At 37.5% G+C, this 21,690-nt stretch overlaps 1 protein-coding gene across 3 annotated transcripts in view; it reads left to right on the top strand.

Annotated features, from left to right (window-relative positions):
- The first annotated feature begins 239 nt into the window (after positions 1-239).
- The window catches only part of otud7a (OTU deubiquitinase 7A), a 38,602-nt gene continuing 17,151 nt past the window's right edge, over positions 240-21,690 (top strand). Inside the window, exons 1-2 of one of the 3 annotated variants that reach the window (XM_020704053.3) lie at positions 240-370; positions 17,045-17,172. The gene's annotated coding sequence lies outside the window, so the exon portion shown is untranslated. Of the gene's footprint in view, positions 371-17,044; positions 17,173-19,371; positions 19,592-21,690 lie in introns of those variants that run through there. The other 2 variants (XM_078948722.1, XM_078948723.1) reach the window with 2 other exon arrangements.

The following is a 21,690-nucleotide window of genomic DNA, read 5'->3' as shown; positions in this document are numbered from 1 at the left end:
TAAAAACCTTAATTTAGACATTTATTAGTATTTTCAACTACCACTCATTTTAAACTTTATTGTTGTATGAATCTGAAGCTTCAAGGATTTCTTTAGATTGATGCAAATCTTGCTCAGTTTGTTTCACCACAGCAGCCTCTAGCGGCGGTTTACGGCAATTGACGGGTAGTTGAGCGCGTGCGAAGGTGTCGTCACTGCCTGACGCGAAGGCGCTGGGGGAGGAGGCGTGGCTTCGTTCTGCTGCAGCAGAGAAACATGACATGAGGATGAGCGAGAGGGAGGGAGGGAGACATCCTGATAGGAATAAACGGTTCGTCAGAGGTTGAGGAGGAGAAAGTAATGATGGGGAGCAATGACTGAAAACACAACGGTAAGAGCTGAAGCCGACGGCCTTTTTTTAATTTTAGGTATTGTTTCACCTTTTTAAATTCAAAATTCACATACTGCTTGAAGCAGCATTTCGTAGCTCGTTTGACAGTGAAAAAAAAGGCTGCCACTGCAGACAGGTGCACCTGCCCGTGTGCAAGTAGCACGTGCCTCGATGCGATGAACTTCAGCGTCCGCGCGATTACCTTTCATTTAGATCGAAGGCTGAAAGAAGTGAGGCCCGAAACCTCATCGACGGGCAGGCACGAGACGTTAGGAAAATGATGTAAACATGATGGGATGCTTAGTCACACAGACCTTTGTGGTGTAGCACCATTCATTAGCATTGTAATAAACACTCTATTGAAGATATATAAGAAGATTTAGGTTATGTTCAAATAAAGGTTATGAGGTACAAAGTGTAAATTTTTGTAAAAAAATGTATTATTATAATGTTAGCATTTCATGTAGGCTAGCTTTCTCTTTGTGTGAATGGAGATGACATCCTATCTTCCAATCACATACATACATGCATACATACATATTTGTTTTACATTATGGCACTATTTGCCGTTTGTTTGCATACATATTTTTTTTACATTATGGCACTATTTGCCGTTTGTTTGCATACATATTTTTTTTACATTATGGCACTATTTGCTGTTTGTTTTCCAGCAAATCGTGTCCAAACGCCTCAGTCAGGTCTTTGAAACAGGCAGCCAACAGCTGGTGTGTCTGGCATAGCACGGACGGTTGGGGTAAAGCTTTAGAAGTAAAACCTGTGGCTGCCAGGCCAAGCCAGGCCATGCCAGTCCTCCAGAGGTCTTCAGTGCAGCGGAGGGCGCCTGGCACCCAATCACTCCCCACAGTGACTTCTGCGCCTGTCACTGGCATTTAGCAACAGAAAGCAAAGTAGAGAGGACTGTTGCTGAACCAGGCTTGACTTTCATGTCTCTGAGGCAGCCCTGATATATCAAAACCGCTCCCTGATTGATGCAGAATGACAGGCTTTTGCAAACATCTGTGCCAATTATCTCTACCCTGAAAAAAAAGATGAGTCCCATGAGGGATCATTTTAGAAGCACTGAATGTGTCAAGATCTTATTTCATTCTTTAGGCAAGGTGGTAATAAGTAAATTCATCAAATTAAAACCTTGAAAAAACACATGCAAGGGGGTCTTAATCTCTTTTACCTGATTACCCTAAAGTTTAGTCCTTTGAGGAGATGAAATAAGGTCAAGTGTCCCCTGGGTAATCATGGCCCAATCACTGCACGGCTTTGAAGTGGGCTCGGTTCTTCAGACGTCTCTACAGGTGGGAAGGCGATGTCAAGTGTTCTGTCTGCTGGCGGAGGGAGGTCATCTGGAGGCCATCCCAGCAAACAAAGGGGCTGCTCTCAAACACCAAAACAGCAGAGACAGGGGGAGTCAGGAATCACCTGCCCAAACTCACTGTGCTTTGATTGAATGAAGGGCACAGGATATAACCAAGCCTTTCATCTCCTGTTTACCAAACTGTCATTTGCTTATATGCATTCATCTGTAATCTCTGCATGTTATAGACGCACATTCAATACAAAATATGTATTTAAAAACCTGTTTTTCAAAAAATAGACAAGCAAAGGCATTGTTATTCATTTTGTTTTAGAGTGAGGAAATATTTAAATAAACCAAAATAATAATACAAAAAACTGTTTTACATATTCATATGGTATAATAGTTAAATATTGTATTAAAATCATATTTATGACATTTTTTTAGAAAATCAAGTAAATGATTATGACTGGTGCAGAGGACTGAACATAATACCTGTTGGATAAGAAATATGAATTTGTTGTCAGAGCAAACATTGTTCACTACTGTTTGGTGTCTTTCTATGATAGCCTATTATTAGCTGCCATAAAATCACTGTTATCACAATGTTATGACAATAAAACTTCCTTTGGTTTGGCAAAACTCATATGCTGGATGACAAATGTAAATATTATTTAGATATCGTACCAATATGAAATCTGAAGGCTATGAAAGCAGCATTCCAGCATAGCTAACACATTTTTATTTCTTTACCCCATTAACACCAGGGGGGTATTCCAAAAAGCAGGTTATGCTAGTTACCACGGTACGTTTGAGGCTAAGGAAGCGGATAACCTCAGCTTTCGGTTCCAAAAATGGAGGTATGTTTCAGGGTATGTCAAGTTGCCATAGCAACTCATGCTCTGAACATAACCTGGTCCTGAGCAGGTTTAGTTGAAGGTTAGTTTGTTTTCAGAGAGGTGAAGCAGCATGATGTGTCCATTTGAAGATGATTTAGTGGATGAAGAAGCTCAGATAATACTTTTTCCACCATGAGAGGGTGATAAGACCACATATGGATGTTGGAAAGATAAACTTTTTTACATTGATCTAACTTAATTATTTGCTTCAGTTAAGATATATGCTTTGTTTTAGTTAAGTGAGCTTAAAAATAACACATAGTTATCAGACATTTATTTTACTTTCATTTAAATTAATTCAATTAAGTAGGTGTAACTTTGGTGCTGCTGTTAGATCAGCACCACAAGGAATTGTGGGATACCATTTCCTTTGCTTGTCTGAAGGGATTTGGGTTTAAGTGTGGGCTTTTGACCAAGTGTGCTGTTTTACTGTGAATGACCTATTTGTCCTGTTATGTTTAATTCTTTATGCATCATGAGTGAGAGGGAGGAAGAGGATGATGAGGATATTTAGCAACTCCTACTGTTACTTGGTGTAATGTTAAAGTCAGAGAAATGGTAAATGACATTATGTTTCAAGTTGCAAATCCATATTGTTTCTTCTATTTTATTGTTATGAAAATGAGAATATCTGCAGGCTCAAACTTAGACATATGAGAGTTTAAGAAGTACAATTAATTAAGATGGAAAAACATTTAATTGAATTGGAGTAATATGACATTTAGTAAGATAAATATGTAAATTTGAGTTGTAAAAAATATTGAGTTGGATAGATGTAAGAAATTATGTTAAAAAATTTAACACAATTACTTGTTACCAATTGAAGTAATTAATTTAAGTATATGTATATATATATTTATATATATGAGTCAAAATGAAAATAGAAATGAGATAGAAACTCCTGTGTTTACTTTGTCCGTTCTTTTTCTCAAAGCAGAAACTCTTTTTTTTTTTTGCTGATGCTGCAGCCGTATTACTTTTTTGATGGACGTGTAATCTTCATACGCCGCCATCAAAATCTCAGACTCCGTTTCACTGTATGATAGGGCTCTCTTTTTTTCTCCACGCGTTTCCATGGTGACTCTGGAAATCGGCGATCCATTGAGAATGTCTTTATGTACTTGCTGTGCACGCTCATTAACCCAGGATTATCAAGTCAAGCGTAATTACGCTAACTCATATCCAGTCTTTTGGAACCAACATACCCAGAGTGAGCAAGTTCAGGCGGATTTCAGCCAGAGTTCAGGGTTAAAGCCAGGGTAGTTTAAACATGCTTTTTGGAATACCCCCAGGGCTTTAGCTCCATTGTTTACATTCTTTTGACTACCATAACTTTAAGCGTTTACACAATTAGCATAATTCTAGAGGATTCTGAAGTGGAAAAAGCAGCTTTGGCCTGATATGCAACACTTTAATGCAGTAAAGTGTTTACGCGCTCAACATCAATTGATTAAAAAGTGGCTGTTATGCAACACTTTAAGTTAGTAATGTGTTGCATATCTGTGCAAAGCCAATATGAAAAGGCATGTTTCTTCTTATCAGAATCAGCTGATTTACGTTCATCGTGTAAACGGTCAAAGAGTCACGGGATGTTAAGCGTGTGTTAAAGAGCATCTTCATTTTTAAAGGATTAAAAGCATTGTATTCTTTTAGCAAATTGCTGATGTTTTATTAGCTTCTTTGTTATAAACTTGAACATGTAACCAAAGCCTAGACAGTTTAGTCTTTTTCCTTTATGAGACAGAAAAACCAAAATGTTCTTGTGATGCAAAAATATTACTGACCTATAATCATTTGCTTGATGTAACATTTTGATTATAGTTGAACAATCTTTGTTGACAATTTATGGAGATTTTCATCAGTTTATAACACCAAAATTGGTTTTCAGGGCTTAATTCTAAACAGGAATATTCCTATTCAGATGTGAGTGCAGTAAGCAGAGGATGTGTTTAAAGGCCATGTTGGATAAATGTGTGAACTCGTGTTGCCTCTGTCGGTGTGGAGGCTGGGAGCAGAGAGTGGCCTGTGGAGATGCCTGCCGTTGTAAGAGTCCCCTCACAAGGCCCTGGAGGGCTCAGCCACCCCCTACCCCCCACCCCCATCCTGTCTGGAATCAGCAAGGGAGCAGTTTAAAATCAAACGGGACGCTGTTGCTTCAGGTACCCTTGGAGATGCAATTTAGATTCATGCAGGCCCACAAAATTGTTCATTTTCATTCTTTCAGGAAAAATAGGTCAGACTTCCGTTTCATGAGAAAACTGCCCTGCTTTTGCAGACAATTCTGCAGGTCTGCATTTGGTCTTTCTTATCTCAACTTTACTTCCATTAAAATATATGTTAGCAGAAAAATACAGTCCTGAGATGAAAAAGGGCAGGGATTGTCAATGGTTCTTTGTTTTCCAAATATTTATTTTAGTCTATTTTTAATATTGAAAATAAATTGACGAATTATCTTTTTTTTCTCCATTTTCTTATTTCACAAATTTCCCACGTGTGGGATCAATAAAGTAATTCTGATTCTGATAAGCCACTGCTTCTACTATCTCTTCCATGAACTCCATTGGTGGTACACTGCAGAGCAAACGTTAGTGCAGATATTTTTAACATTTCCTCTGTCCTCGTTGCGTTCTTTCCTGCTTGATGATGAAGAAGAGACCTAAATTGGTCCACTTTCAGGTTTTCATGTTTCTAATACAAGGCAGCAAATGCTTCTTTGTCATTTCAAGCCTGTTTAGATCAAGACAGTCATGACTCATCCTCCTTCTTGAAATGCCTTAACCCTACTTCTTAAACTAAGAATTCAACAACTGCTAGATTTCAAGGATCATTTAGTATTTGATTTTCTTTATTGGTTTTGAATAACAAATAGGGGTGTATCTAAATCGTCTCAAACAACTGTTTAGGACGGGAATCCAGACAGACAGATGGTGGTGGACTGAACAAATTCAGGCGTTTATTAAGAGGAAAAGGTCAGCTAAGAAAAAGTTGGACACTGAGAAGACAGATGACAGCAGACAGAATACATGGAGATGCAGCTAAGGAGAAGGTGAAGGTAAAAAAGACAGAAGGACATATGAGGACTTGTACGACGGGTTGGACACAAAGGAAGGGGATCAGGATCTGTACAGGTTAGCAAAGGTAGAAAAACAGAGATGGGAGGATGTGCAGCAGGTTAGGAGGAGTAAGAACTGGGATGGAAATGTGTTGACATGTTCCACAAGTGTGGTGGAAAGATGGAGGGAGGATTTTGAAGAGCTGATGGATGAAGAAAATGGTGGAGTGCACAGAGAAGGGGCTGTTGCCAAGCAGGAAGTAGCAAAGATCAGTAAGAATGAAGCGAGGATGACATTGAAGGTGATGAAGAGTAGAATGGCATTTGGTCCTGACAATATTCATGCAGAGGTATGGAAGTATTGAGGAGGGGCGGCGGTATAGTTTTTTGAAGAATTTTTTGATCCTCATTTTTAGAACGAGAGAGATATGCAGCATTGTGGAAATTACAGAGGAAAAACCTGTCACAAAATGAAGTTATGGAAAAGAGTAGTGAAAGTTTGGCTGAGGTAAGAAATTAGCACATGCTTGGTTTCATGCCAAGGAAGGGTACCATGGTAGCTCTTTGCTTTGAGGATACTAGTGGAAAAGTACAGAGAAAGTCAAAAACAGCTGCATTGTGACTTTGTAAATAAAGTTTATGAAAGGACAGAGAGAGGAGAGCTGTGGTTTGTATGAGGAAGTCTGTAGTGTCAGAGAAATTCATTGGAGTTGTGCAGGACATGCATGCGAGCTGGAAGATAGTGGTGAATTTTGCTGTAAGTATCACAGAAGAAATCAAGGTCAAGATAGGATTGCCAAGGATTAGCTTTCTGCTCCTTCTTGTTTGCAGTGGTGATGGCCAGACTGACAGACACGGTGAGACAGGAATCTCTGTGGATCATGATGTTTGCAGATGATATTGTGATCTGTAGCGAGAACAGGGAGCAGGTGGAGGAACATCTAGGAACATCTTGAAGACCAGCTGCAGGATGGGTAGGTTTAGGAATGCAAACATCTGGATGAAGCTCGTCTGCTGGACTTTAAATATGTAGTTTTAGTGTTAGATAAATTAATTCTTCTCTATGAGTTCTGGTAATCACCTGTCCGTCCTGGGGGAGGATCCCTCCTTCATGTGGGCACCTGAGGTTTCTTCGTTTTTTCCGGAATCCGTTTTTTTAAGGATTTTTTCCTTACCGCGAAGGAGGGTCTAAGGGCAGGGATGCCAGTTTAGTTTAGTCAATTTGTTAGTTCTATTTAGTATTTTCCTATTGAATTCTATGTATTCATGATCCTTTTGATTTTATGTTTTACTTTTTCAATTACCGATACGAAGCCCATCGAGACGACTGTTGTTGGGAATTTGGCCTAAACAAATAACATTGAATTGAATCAGAGAACAGTTCATATTAAATGTTTTGGAGAAGAATACTGGGAAGTTAGAATGCGATAGTTTGGATACATTCAGAGGAGATACAATGATTATGTTGCCAAAAGGATGCTGGTGTTAGAGCTATCAGGAAGGAGGTCGACCGAGGAGGTTCATGGATGCAGTGAAGGACATTAGGGTGGTTGGGGGAGAATAAATTTAGTATGAACCTGGACGGAGGCAGAATATTCACTGTGGCGACCCCTAAAGAGAACGGCCAAAAGACTAGGAATAAGAATGCATTTTGATTGATTAAGATTAGATAAGGAACGGCTAACCTAAGCTAGTTCTTTTATCCACCTTGCCCATACTAGTAAACAAATTTCCTCCACACATCTCTGATAACTAACCGTTGTTACTTTTGGCAGACTGACCACTTTGCAGTTAAAACATTGCCTGTGTTACTGCTTTTAGCATTCATACAAATGACTAATTAGAAAATTGAAAGCTGCTATTAAATGTTATTTTTTTAATCAGTTAAGAGTATTGAGATCTTTAGATGTATTTTAATCAAATCAAAATCAAATTTAATATTTTAATTTGTAACACAAGACAATTATAATCTTTTCTTGTAAGGCAGCACAAATGTCTCGTTCATTATTATTGTGCAAAAGGCAGCCGTTAAACTTTTCCTTCAGAAAGACACATGTTGAGCTACATACAATTCTGGTTTTAAATGGCAGGCGTGATAAGAGTTAGAACTGGATCAGTTCACAGATTAAAATCCTAATTTCATCTCGAAATTAAACTGCCAACCCCGACAGTCAACGAAAACTTGTATCAGTGGAAACTACAATCAAAAACGGCACATTTCACTGGTTTCTGTGCCACAGTGGCAGAAGGGAATGTGAAAGATTCATAGAAACGTTTGTTGTGTGTAGCTGGAGTGAAACCTAGACACTTTATGACTTTTTTAGTCTGCCAAAGCAGAGATTTTAGCAAATAAATGGGACCACAAACACGCTGACAGGTTATACGGTTTCCCTCAGTTTTGCAGTGTGACCTGGTACAGTTTTATTTTGAAATCAGTCAGTTGGAATTCAGTTTGATATAAAGTTCACATCAAAATGGGTTCTTGTTCAAAAACCCTAAAAGAGTTACTGCTTTAGTTTGTTGGTTTTTCTCCACACAGCCCTGTGCCCACACTCTGTGAGAGCATAGAAACTTACTAATAATTTTCTCCCTTCAATTTACCAGATTATGTATTTTATAGGAATTATGGCGTCAGTCTGTTTGGAAAAACTGCTAAAGCAAAAAGCCTTCTTTCTCTTTGATTACAAACTGCTTCCTGTCCTCCCACTCAGTCAGTGGCAGCAGCTTATTCATTTGGCAGTGAGCTGCATGGTAAATCTTTTTTTTTTTTCCATTGTAGGATCATTACATCTAAACATAAAACAGATCAAGATGAACTCTAGTCCCTGAAAATGCTGTCAAGCAGTGAATGTTGGTTTTAACCTGCATATCCCTCTGTTTCCTGTGTTCTCTTCTTTTTTCAGAGATGTGGAATATTTCGTAAGCTCTGCCTAAAAGGGTATTTTTAACTTTGTTTCGACATGTCTTGCTGAATTTAAAGCACTAACAATGCTATAAGCATGGTCCCCTAACATAGTTCAGAGAAATTATTTGTACTTTCACATATATACAATGTCTTACCTCATACAGGGCAGATAATACATCTTATATAAAGTATTTTACTAAAGTTTTACAGAAATAAAACCATGTGACAGACTATTCAATCTTTTAACTTCTTTAAATATTATAATTAGAGACATATTTTCTAATGCAGTACAAGACTACTTGAAACATGAATTAGCAATGAATATAAAGAAAGAGGTCTTTATAATCTAGTTTACATTCTGTAGAGCCCACTTCTGTAAGGAGAGGCTTTTACTAAGAACAGCTGAAGTACAGTAGACTAATGCATGGAGAGAATATAGACAAACTGTAAGCACAAAAATTAATATCCATCCATTTTCTAAACCTAATTAGTCTTTCTTATGGGAGTCTACCCAGCTGCTGTTGGGCAAAGGTGGGGTTCACCCTGACCAGTCTGCCAGTCCATTGCAGGGCCACACAGAAACAACCAACCACACTTAAACTTAAAGGTATGGTTTTACAATCACCAATTGACGTATCAGGCATGGTTTTGGACTGTTGGAGGAAGCTGGAAGACATACGTATACATACTGTGCAGCAACTAAATGAAAAATAAATAGTAACCTTTTATAATTAACAGTAATAAAGATGTGACTTAGTACGAGATTCAAATTTATTTACATTATTTTGTACAAACATTTTAAACTCCAAATGGGCTTTTGGCTTCCAGAAAGAAAACTTAGTTAAATCACCAGAACTTGAAGTTTGTTGGTCTCAAAACCAAAATAAAGGACCTCATTTCCATTAGTGAACAGTACAAACCACCACGTCTACACATTGTTTTTAATTAAAAAAACAGGCTAAACAAAGTTTAAATATTTTTTTTTGGTTTTTTTATGTGTGACAATGAAAAAATTGGACTTATTTAGTATAAAAGAACCTACAAAACTTATTTTTAAATTCTCTAAGCATTATTTAATAATGCAAGACATATTCTTGACTTGTTTGTCGGAAAAGTAGTTTTTAATTTCATTGTAGTAAATAAGGTTCATGAGATTTCCCAGTACTTCATGTATTTGTCAAATGATTTGAAGATTCTAGTTGGTAAAGATAGATCTCAGAATACAAACAGATGTTAATGTACTGAAACAAAATCTGCAGTATTATCATAGTTGTGTTGGTGACAGTTATTCTATTAATCAAGAAGCATATTTGCAGATGATAGGAGCTCATGAACCAGCAATATTTTGAACTCTCTAAGCAAAAAAATCAGTGTAGTCAGTGCAAAAGTCCCCCCCCCCTCCCATCACCAAGTGTATTAGAATATAGCAGCTGGATTTTAGTAGCTGTTTCCAAGATGTCATGTGGCCTTGCTAAAGTCATTCAGCGAACAAGAGCGAGAAGTCTTGTTTTCCACTTGTCAGTGCATCGAAAGACCCCTTCAGGCTAGCTTTCATTAATCAGATGATCATCTGCTTTAGCTGAGCTCGATTGTGTCGTTGTGGTCGGAAAATGTGGGGCTCAAGTTTGAACACATCACTTCAATATACTTAACCATCTTACAGCTGTGGAACTCATCTATCTGCTTTTAACCTGGTTCCATTCCACGTTTGACACTCTGTCAATAAGATGGTGTGAGTAAAAAAAAAATAGAAAAAAAACAACTACTAAATGATCTTTTAACTGAGTGATGAAGCTACTTAAGAGTTATGAACAAAAAGAGGTTCAGATCATTTGACATATTTCAATGAAATAGTCGTTGAAACCTCTAACATTGCTAGGGCGTTGAATTTAAAAGGTCAGTCCTTTCTGACTTTAGCATCTTCCTATAAAGATTTTTCTCAGAGTTTCCTCTCAGTGACAGTTGCATTGTCGCACTGCTCTCTTGAAGTTAAAGCAGTCCAGGAAGTTGCATTGGCCATTGTGGTGAGACAATAGAGCAAACTGACACTCTAAGACTTTATGATTTTGCAGCGTTTGATATCCCTTAGGCACAAAATCTTTATTTGGATGCACAGGTTTTAAATCTGAAGAGCAAAATGATGTTGATTTGTTTTATTTATTTGCTAGTTGCTGCAAGAAAAACTTATTGTTTATGCTTCTCTGAGTCCCGGTAGGCTCTAGATCTTACCGGCCGTGTAGAGGATGTCATATAAAATAACCCCACAAAAAACTGTTTTGCTCCAAGGGTCTATATTTTGTTTATTGAATCTTCAATTTTGTTATAAATTGATGACAAATCCATACATGTTTCCCTGGCTTTAAAGAATAAAAGCATTACTTTTTAACCTGCAGTGTCTGGAGGGGAAAAAACCTAGATGTTCTTTTGAAGCCTTTAACACTGGTGCTGGAAATAGCACATGCTCTTTGAACTACCAGTACTGTAACTCTTTCACCCTCTACAAAATGAACATAATACCAAAGGATTTTGAATTTGTGAAAAGTGCTGTATATCAGTGCAGAGGAATTTAAACTTTTTTAAAAGAATTTCAACAACAAAGCTGAAACCTAAATTAAAACCACTAAATGAAATAAAATGTACTATTACAGCTACTGTTTTCACATCACATCAGTTTTGACCCTCTCTAACACATGCTCTTTGACTTACCGTAACTCTTCACCGTTTACGCAATCAACGTGAATCAGAGGATTCCAACGCGGTAAAAAGCAGCTTTTCCTATCAGCGTGATATGCAACACTTTACGTTAGTAAATGCAACACTGAAGCTGCTGGAATTACATGTGAGTTACGATAGTCAAAACAATAGAGTTAAGGACTATAAAAGACTATGTATTGTTTTTAGTTTCACATACATGCACACAAGAAAGCCTTCTGTTTACTAAGTGCTCATGCATATGAAACCACTTCCAGTATTCTAACATGACTGAAGACCAAATGAAGAGCTCTGCACCGGCATTGGTTGAACCTGGTCGTCTCAACTAAAGGCTTTGAACTTGTGGAAGTACTTGGCTGCTTGGTTGTTAAAAAATACCACCACCACCACCCCATCTAATAACATGAATTTTCCATGCTGGTAAAGCAGGATGTGTTTCATAGCGTGCTAATATATTGCATTGATTATTAAATATTGATGCAAGATGGAAATGATGTGGTTTCCTGGAAGTGTGCTCATTTTTTCCTCAAACTCAATTATCCCGAGCCCAATATTTCCATGGCTGTATTTGTCTAGTTTCTGTCTCTGATAATTGAATGAATGTGTAAATGTCGTGTGGCAGCGTGGCTCTTCATCTGTCGTCAGGTTTTAGTGTTTCTGTCTTGTCTCATATTAAAATGTCAGGGTGCTATTGTGGAAAAAAGACTTTTGGCAATTTTTTTTAAATTAGCTTTCTTTTTTTATTATGACTGAGAGCGTGGATTGACATTTTTCAGGCATGTGTGTAAACACTGCAGAGGGATTGAATACCGCTTTTAAATCAGCCTTTTTGTGTATTGGTAGTGTATTGCGGAAGCAGTTGCTCTGTTAGCTTTGAGGCCAAAGACGTAGTGTAAACACAGACGTGAATGCATCTGCATCGTTTCGTTCTTGCACAATTTCATGCACTCATGCACGGGGGCATGGGAGATTATTGGTTGTTTATCTAAAAGGGAACACAGCCGTTTCTGCTGATTGCTGCTGGGCCGTTCTTTCTAGCCGCTTGCCTTGTACTCTGTGATGGAGCCACAGTTGGCCCGGCGAAGCCATTTGACTGTGCCAGAACAGAAGATTTGACTCTCTGCTCACCCTAAAGAATCTAAAATATTCAGCCCAGCAGAGCTGGGATCAGACGCTTTGAGATTTAAGTCATTTGGTTTGTTTAACCAACAAGCCCTGCTTCTCATGTCCAGCCTTTGCTGGTCCTGCTGCACTGCCAGTGTTTTATACACAAAAAGGCGCTCAGATTTTACACTGCAAGGGATCTGCTGACACAGTGTGTTGTACTTAAACAATGAACACATCAAATTTCAAATACACCCTTGGATTGGTCGTGCTAAAAAGTGATGTTATTTTGGATTAATTCTTCACCACATTGTCCACAGTGTTTCCGTTTTTAGATGTTAAAAAAGATAAAAATGATCAGAGAAGTCATTAACGCCATGAAGAGTTATGTAATGACCTTTACAGTATTTCTGAGTCATTGTTTAAAACTACACAATGAACCACATGGAAACTGTTGTGCCACTACGTTAACCCAACAATGTATCGTGATAAAAAACAATAAAACAACCATAACCTTAAAAACCAGATGTTCTGCTAACAGCAACTTCATCATGTGACAATAGTCCTTATCATTGCATCAGACAACTTGCCTTCTGTTTAGTGTGAAATACTGAGACCGTTTTGGATATTTTGTTTTTTTTGGTTTTCAAAAATGTATTTGATCTTTCAGATTTCTCCTTTTTTATTTCAAAAACGTGTTTTTATCTTGTTTTTGTTGTGCTTAATAATGTTCTTTCAACTGTGAGCTGGTTTATTTCTTTAAGTCTTCATGGTCTGCTGAAATTTCTCCGGTCATAGTACTTCAAATATGAATACTTTTTAGAAAATAAGAGGCATTTTTTTTAACTGGAGATCAAATCAATTTAAAAGATGTTAAACGGTTAACTGAAGGTTAACTGTAACCCTTGTGCTATCCTAGGCACTTTACCATTGGGAGTTGGGTCATCTAGACCCACTAGACAGTGCTCTGAACCTTTTTTCTTCAATGATTTATGATCTTCACTGGTGTCCATGGATTACATGAAATCTTTCCACCTTTATCCACCTTTGTCATGGTAGGGAGAACACGTCAATGCAGGGGTGGGGTCATCTAAGATAGCACAAGGGTTAAATAAAAATCAATTCAACAGTTAACTTACTTTTTAAATCCAGCCCAACATTTTCTAGTTTTGCTGTCTTGTTTTATCTTCAACTGTGTCAGCCAATCAGTAATGATACGTAAAGACATGGTGTTGCTAAAATGTTATGGAGGAGACTCTCAGGTTGTCCTAACATAACATATCTGTCTTCTAAAATGAACATCAAAGACCAGTTTTGTGGTCTTTCTACGTCTCTCCAAAATTTTTACTTGAATATTTTTTTTCACTTTGCATGTATTTTTCTGCATTTACATTATGTTCCTTCTTTTTCTGTTAGACACATTTGAAATTAATTGTTTTTTGTTGTTTATAATGCATTAATTTATTCCTATTTTGTGTGGACGGCATTTATTAAAATAAAATGTTTTTTTTTGTTTTTTTTAAAGAAAAATGTTTTAGGATTGTTGTTGAATAGAAATTTGTATGAATTAGATGCAAATAAACTTATATGGTGGAATTATAAACTTGAGTTGACCTTGAACAGATGCCATTTGCTTTTTGGGTATTTTGCAGGCGATGGATATGACTGAACGTCTCAGTGTTTGCACACTATGTTCACCTCCCACCCAGTGTGTATCAGCCGTGCATGTGGGCGATCACTGCTGCTCACTATGGAGACAATTATCTCAGCTCTAACTCATCCTGTTACTTGTAAATTGCTACATAAGTCCAAAGACACGCATCATGGAAATATGGCCTCCAGCCTGTTTGCACATTTGGCTGGAACTTTGTTCAACTGCAAATAAGTTCTCTCATACAGTAAGATGTTTTTTTTGTTTTGCTGTCTTGTGAGACTGTGCTTGACTTGACTTTTGACACTTCTAAATCAACCCACTGATTGACTGATGTTGTAATACGGTGCAGCTTTATACAGTTTAGAGTAAGATAGGAAGAAGTGGGTGGGGACCTTTGTGCTTCTTTAAAAATGTTTGCCAAGTTCCCAGATGGTATTTAAATCCTTTCATGGTAGATGGGTATTAAAATTTAAACAGCTGAAAGGGTCTTCCGCTAAACTGTTTGCCAAAGGTAGGTTTATTGTTTTGTGGAGTGAAGTAAATCATCATTAACGGCATCTTTGATTTCTAAAATGCCCCCGCAGGTTTGAAGTAAGAGAATGGATTACTAATAGTTCATTTTACTCACAGTTTCTGCATTCCAAAGCTTAACAGATTGATAATATTCTAATTGTCCAAAAGAACATTTATATGAAGTATACCTCATTTGAAATTGGTAGTCATTTACTAGCTTTTTGATGTCTGCTTTGAAGTTCAAAGAGTAATATTTAGTGTTTCTTCCTGAAATTGGGCCTCATACTTACAAAAGTGCTGACTGGCCTTTTGGGTCACCATAAGAAGTAAAGTGTTTACTATGTGTTGCTGAGCTTTTGTCCCTGCTGTATTTATAATATATCTGCGCCTCAGCGTTGAGCAGAGAGCCTGAAAAATAGCCGAAACATTTAGGTAAAAGAAAAGGCAGCGGCCGCTACAAAACGGCACTTCCCACCTCTGAAGACTGAATGGGCTGAGACCACCTAATCATAAATAACAAGGGCAGCTGTCCATCTTTGACCCAAATATAAAACAAGCTGTAGTCTGTTACAGCTCACAACGTTGGAAATGTGTTTATGGCTGTATTCTTTTGACAGTTGATTGTAGTCGTAGTAGTAATACAGGGTTTTGGCAAAAGTGATAACGTTTCTTTGTATGATTGCATATGTTAACTTTTTACTGAAATAAATAATGCTAGTGTGAGTGACAGGATAATATTATTTAGTATAGGAACACATAATAGTTTAGTAAAGAATTTTATAGTGCAGTTTAGCACATTGTAGAACATTGCAGTACACTGGGGTATTATAAAATACTTATAGTGGCACTTTGTAGAATTTTGTGCCATATAGTATTAAATAGTGCAGTATAACTCATTGTAGTACACAAAGGTCAATCTATAATTGCTGCAAAGTTTATACATTCTTTCACAATACTTACTTTACTTTACTTTACTTATTTACTGGATCTTACATTTCTGGTGCTAATTGTCCTGATTTTGTCTCGTCTTGACTGTATTTATTTTTAACTTCTTGCACTGTTTTGCACTTTGTGCACTTTTATGTTGCTAAGGCAAACAAGACAACCTTCTGTCTTAGTTCCGTGCACCTTTTTTTTACCCTTTATTGTATGTAAGTATCACACCAGGTCCTGGAGAAACATATTTAATTTTGGGTCTGCTATAAATGGTTGAAATGAGAATAAACCCTCTTGAATCTCAAAGAGTATATTAAACAGTGGAACAATAGTACATTATGATATAGAATGATTTTTCTTCTTTATAAAAGATTAAAAAAGTAACACTAAAGAAGCATATTGCAGTTAGCGCATTGTTTACATTTTGTTATTTTAAATCCATAGTTGCTAGGCAATCGGGTAGGTTTTTTGGGGGGATGAAAGTGGGTCTACTTCGAAAAAATAAATAGTGATCCTGTATGTTTCCCCAACAACATTCTGATAATAAAATGAATTATAACTATAGTGATTCTGTAATCTGAAAATGAATTTTCTTTCATTTCTTTTCTCCAGTACAAACTGTCTGCATGGGCCACATTGTTGGTTCCCAGCAGGGAAAGTTCCCAGCACTGGTGGAGTCATAAAATGATTCTGTAAACTCTATTTGACTTAAATGCTTTTAGTGGTCTCAAACTGTTTCTCAATCCACATAAAGGAACCGTCAGATGTGCTCAAGTTAATGTTTTCTACCTAAGCTATTCATAAAATCAATATTATATCCCATAACTGTGTCAGTGTCCTGCTTTGTGTCCTTCATGAAACACAGAATTAAACACACGCGTGTGTGTGTGTTGTTTTGGAGGCTGACGGATTGTGACAGATGCTTTACAGAAGTGCAGTTGGAAAATGTTATCATTATTATGACAAGTGTAATGATATTTTTTGCTCCATTTCGAAGCCACAGCGGGACAGATTTAACCGTGGCAGTCAGCCAGGTTAATCAATGAAATGAAGGCACTGCAGTGTAAGGGAGGAGTGACTCATATTTCTATGGTGCCATTGTGAGTTTTCTTAAAAAATAAACAGGATGCACACTACATATGAACCTTCTTTGAAAGTGAATTATGCATGCATGCGCCCAGAGATATTTCAGTACTGCTTAGGAGAGTTTTGACACTAACTCCTCAGCACTTGGCAGCATGCTGCTGAAGTGATGGAGAAGTGTTGGCTAAAGCTGTCTTTTGGACGATGCCATGTCATTCGTTTCTGCCTTTTTTAAAGCCTCTTCAATAAAAAAAAAAAAAAAGTGTGATTCTGTCTTTGTTTTTCTCAGAGTGCATCACCACACTTCTGTTTTTCATTATCATTAGAAAAGGGAAAACATCATCCATCCTTCTGTCCATCCATCTTTTAGCCCTACTTTTTCCTACGCAGGGTCAGAGCAACTTAAGGGCAAGCCAGCTTTTCAGTTTTGCTGCTCAACCATGATGATATATATGTACTAAACAATTGTGATATCTGATTATTTTCCTTTTCCTCTTTATGTTTCAGGGCTCTCTGAATTACCAGAGTCTATTTTTCCATCGTTACCATTGAAGCCATGGACTAGAGCTGAGTGGTCTGGTCGGTCCTGTGGTCTTCAGATGGCCCCCCAACAACTGTCAGCCAATATACTGAACGTATGTAGGGTGACTCAGTGTCGGCCTCTGACTCATATACACCTCCAGTACATTTCTATTCAGCTCTTCTATGACACTCCACAACAGTATGAAGACTTAAGTAGATGTTGTCTTATTCCATTAAGAAAAACTTCACCTGGAATGAACTTGTCATGTAATCAAACTTGGTGTGCCAAAAGCTGTTCCAATATTCTGTTCTTTCATCAGAGGTTCAGAAGATTCCAGAAGCTCTTGGTTGCACTGGCAGGAGCCATCTGCTCCAGTTCCTTTTTAAACAGATCTTCACCTAGTTTTTGCTGTGGTTATACCATCACAATATTTCCAGATACAAGTAAATATCAAGCCTCCTTGTTTGTTAAGTTGCATTTACAGTCCCATTTAGATAAATGCAATCTGATAACCAATCACTAATTACTTCTAAAATTGTTTAACGGGAAGCCACAATGTGGTAATCGTGATAAAATCTGTGAATGCTCTTTAACTCATTCCCTCAGAGGACTTGTTCTTTCTGATCAATCATGTGATAGATACCACCTATTGGTAGAGTGTCCTTCCTCTAAGACTGGGAGTTCATGGGGTTGGGTTTATACCAGACTTTAAAAGCAGGTTGAACGCCCTCATGCTTGACACTAAAGTATTAAAGGGTAGGATTGGGGGTTTAAACCTCCAAAATGATTTCTGAGTGCAGCTGTGACTGCAGCTCGGTGTTCCCCCAGGGGACGGGTCAAATGCAGACAAGCAATTTTGTCACATTCAGTTGTGTTTAAAAATAACTGGACTTTCAAAAGAAAACAAATGGAAAATATCAGTAAAAGGAAATTAGACAAATATTTCTTTGAGTTCTTATTATTAATTGCACCAGTGGTTCAATTTTCAGAACTAACTTACTTTACACCAATGCCTTTAATTCCTTATCATTCTTGGCTAATTGGAAATGTGACTCGTCTCTCCGGGTCTTTTCAGGCTGTTTATGCCTCCACACTGAAGCAGAATTTGAGATTTTGACTCTAAGACATTGCAGCAATGTTGTCATCTACTGCTTCTGTCAGTTTTGTCATCGACTTTTCATTGTGGGTGGAATCATCGTGCAGCAGCATGACCTAGTTGTGGCTAAACTTTCACCAGTTTCACTTTACAGTGCTTTGATGTCCTGAAGAATTTTTAATTTACTCAGTGGGGGCAAGCTGGTGTGAAACAAATCCAAATCATCACTCCCCCACCACCATGTCCAAGCGATAGCTCTTTTTTCCGTCAAAGACGTAGTGGTATGCCAGTATGGAATACTCTGAATCTTCTGATTTATTGAAAGGGGTTTTCAGATCAACAAAAGTTCAAAGTTCTCATTGGTATGGCTGCCAGTTGGGATAAGTGCATCCCAACTGGCGCATGCGGATAAATAAAAGTAAAAAAAAGAAAAAAGAGTACAGTACAGTACAACAATGATTACATATTTTCCAGTGAAGGATGCACAAAAGAAAAGCATAATGTGCTTTTCTTTCTAGTATTGCTTTTAAAACAATTTGGGCAGCAAGCTGAACAGACAAATGATTCAGGTGAGCGGACAACAGCTGGCATCTGTACTCGCTGTGCTCAGGATTTTGCTTAATGCGAGATGTCTTGTTCTCATTTATTTTTAAATAAATGTGATTTTTTTATGACCTTAGATATTCAAAACATGCTGTGGTCCACAAACATTTTTCATAAGAAGCTGATTTCTGACTTTGATAGAAAAAAGCCCCGTTAAATCAAAAGGAATACATTTGTTATTGAATGTGTAAAATGTATGGTTTATTTAAGTGAATTTTTGTTAACAAGAAAACTAGGTTCTGTATTAAATAAAGAAAAAGAGAACACTAAGTTATTTTTTAAGAACTATATTCCAGATATTTTTTTATTTGGGAATTTTAAACATCTAACTTTGCTCAAAAAATATGATGCTTAATTTTTAAAACCACAGAAAGAAACTTAAATTGTTGCTGAAAGGCTCTTTATGATACTCACCAAAGTTTTATGTCATGATATATTTAGTATTTTTTAATATAACTGTGCCTAGAGATATATTTATTGAAACAGCCCAGTGCAGAAAGTTTAAAACATTACAAAACTAAACTAAACCCTCCTATACAAAGCAGTTCTAAAAAACAAACATCAGCATTTTTTTCTTCGTTTCCTGGGTTTTCATGCCACCTTGCACCAAGCAGTCTTCCGTGTTCACCTCTTGTGAGAGCCTGATTCATGTTTTTTTCCTGCAGAAGCAGTGATAAATGTCATCGCGATTAAGTGGAAACTGGACACTAAGCGGATCCTCTGACCCACTTTGTTTTACGTCAGATAGAAAAACACGCTTTGTGGTGTTTCTGAGTCATAATTGCCTCCCACAGGGAAAGAGATCTGAATAGGACTCCTCTTAAGGGAAAAGGTGGGGTAAAAGCTTATAATAATCTGCTATTTTGGTGGCTTGCTACATTCTTCCAGACTCAAAAGAGTTTTAATCTGCAAAGCAGTTGCTTGACTCGGAGCCATCTGTGATCTAAAGATACCAATCATTCATGTGTTTCCATTCAGTTGTAAAAGAATGAACTGAATGGGACTGATACATTTCAACATTTTTTTTCCTGTATTCATTTAAAAGTCTGAGATCAATTATAATTGCTAACTGTATAAATTAATCCATGTCATCTTATTTAAGAAATCATGTGAAGTTCTCTAATAATGCCATCTCAATTTCCTGTTCTAGATTACCTTCTGTCAGTTTTTATGTTGTGTTTCTTCCTATATAATAATAAACAGTGCAGTTGCACAGGAACTAGGTCTGTCAAACTTCAAGTGCAGCCTTGATTCATTAATATTGTACACGAAACAGTTGAAAATGCTGTGACTTCAAGGAAAATTATTTTCATTCCTAATGCAATTAAAAAGCACTCTGCTTAAAATTTTCTAATGTGACAAGTTCAATATGTAAGAGAAACATGTAAACATTTGAACATCCATTTTCATGAAAGGAAAGGACTAATAAAAAATGAAATGAAAATGAAAAATTAAAGTTATTACTACATGCTACTTGAGAGAACGCTTAAAATCTGTTGAGATTTTTTATGTTTAGCATCCAGACCTCAAGGGTAAACAATTCTCTTTTCTATTTGCTTTTGTGAATTTAGACCATTTCGGCCTTCATAGGAAAAGTGCTATAAATAAAGTTTGATTTGATTTGATCTTCCAGCTTAGTCATCCGTAGTAGTGTTACCATCTTATTGACTTACGAACTTTCTTCCTATATTTTATGGGACTTTGGTGAGGTTTGAGACGATGAGTGCTAAATGAATTCACTGTTACAAAGCCAAACTAGCTACTTGCAACTAGCTGGTAAACCAGACTAAAGAAACCTGCAACAGCATGCTTTCATGCGTGTTTCGATAAGCATGTACTTACCTGTATGTGTGTGTTTTTCAGTGTGTTTGGGGCATAACATGACTCGCGTCAGGTTGGGATGAGTAGTGCCATCCTGCCTTTCTTTTTTCCTTAGGTTTTTTCAGCAATTTGCCAAACAACTATTTCTAGTCGGAATCTTCTCACATTTGCAACAATGAAATAAAACCATTGCAATAGTGACTTTATTTGGCCAAGTAGAGCACCAACTCTGCACAAGACAGAAAACTTGTACTATAATTTTGAAAGTTTCAAAATGTTGCATTTCTTGTTAACAATTAGCTCAGTGTTTGTTCAGCTTAGAGAGCTCAGTTTTGTCTGTGTTGATACACAATCCTGTGATTCCATTTTGGGTAAGGGACCATATGGATTGTTTGGTAAGATCGTGGTTTTATTTAGAATTGAGAGTGCATGCGGCATAATATAGCACTGAAATCACAACAAACTCACACATACAGCCCACTTTCATGAAAAGACAGGAGCCAGACATTTAGTCATGTTCTTGTTTTTCTTGAAAAAAGCTCTGGGCTTAAAGAACCTTGGAGTTATCCCGTAGTACCTTCAGCCTTCAGACATTTGGCCTTTACACAGTAGCCTTATGTCAAAGGATCAAGCCTGTAGGTGTTTGCTTTTCTACTGACGATGCTCTGAGCTCAGTCCTTCTACCCACACAGCCTCTAGTGGAATGAAAGCTATGCATGGACGCATGCACAGAGGGAGTGAATGGGTGTTTCATTTTTGACCTAACAAGGCTGTACTTGTTGATATTTAGAGCTGAAGTGCCATCATAGTCATGATGTAAATTCTAGCTAGGACGACACCAAATAGCATCACGCTGAATCAGGCTCCCCTCTTAGAGTGCAGCAGAAGTTTAGAGGCTGGATCGGCCAGTGACCTCTGGGTAACACTCAGCGGCAGGAAAGCTCTAGATGTCCTTGCGATTGTGGGCAGTTGTCCAGCTGCTTTGAACATGGACAGGTGTGTCCTGGATGACGCCATGTTGTTGATATTACACGTGAAGTTAGGTTTTAACATTCAGCTAATGGCAGGAGCTGGGAGGGGTGCCGGGGGTGGAGTTTTACAGTGCTAAGA

The sequence above is a fragment of the Oryzias latipes genome, chromosome 6, assembly GCF_053564925.1.
Source record: "Oryzias latipes strain Hd-rR chromosome 6, Olatipes_Hd-rR_3.1".
NCBI classification, from domain to species: Eukaryota; Metazoa; Chordata; class Actinopteri; order Beloniformes; family Adrianichthyidae; genus Oryzias; species Oryzias latipes.
This window is presented reverse-complemented; position numbering and strand designations above follow the sequence as displayed.